The sequence below is a fragment of the Theobroma umbraticum genome, unplaced genomic scaffold (assembly GCF_002168275.2).
Source record: "Theobroma umbraticum cultivar Fairchild unplaced genomic scaffold, ASM216827v3 scaffold_130.0, whole genome shotgun sequence".
In the NCBI taxonomy this organism is placed as follows: domain Eukaryota; kingdom Viridiplantae; phylum Streptophyta; class Magnoliopsida; order Malvales; family Malvaceae; genus Theobroma; species Theobroma umbraticum.
In genome coordinates this window covers 3,627,024-3,627,224 of record NW_018397264.1, presented here as the reverse complement: position 1 = coordinate 3,627,224, position 201 = coordinate 3,627,024, and the positions used below count along the sequence as shown (strand labels likewise).

Sequence of the window (201 nt, the reverse complement as noted above, 5' to 3'; positions counted from 1 at the left end):
TTCCTCTTTTATCTTTACTCATATCTTAGTGTTTTACTTTCCAAAATGAAAGTTGCCTGCATCTCAACCCTGCTGCTATCTGCCCTAAAGACAACGTAACAACCCGTTCATGTCCATCTATTCATCAATTTGTGGTCCCATTACACGATTTATCTATTAGCAATCAATATTCTTCTTTCAGTCAAAGTTTTTATTGACAGG

The 201-nt window shown here is 35.8% G+C and overlaps 1 protein-coding gene across 1 annotated transcript in view; it reads right to left on the bottom strand.

The window, feature by feature from the left end:
- The window catches only part of LOC110421421 (cellulose synthase-like protein D1), a 4,423-nt gene that overhangs the window by 883 nt on the left and 3,339 nt on the right, over nucleotides 1-201 (bottom strand). The gene's annotated exons all lie outside the window — the stretch shown is intronic.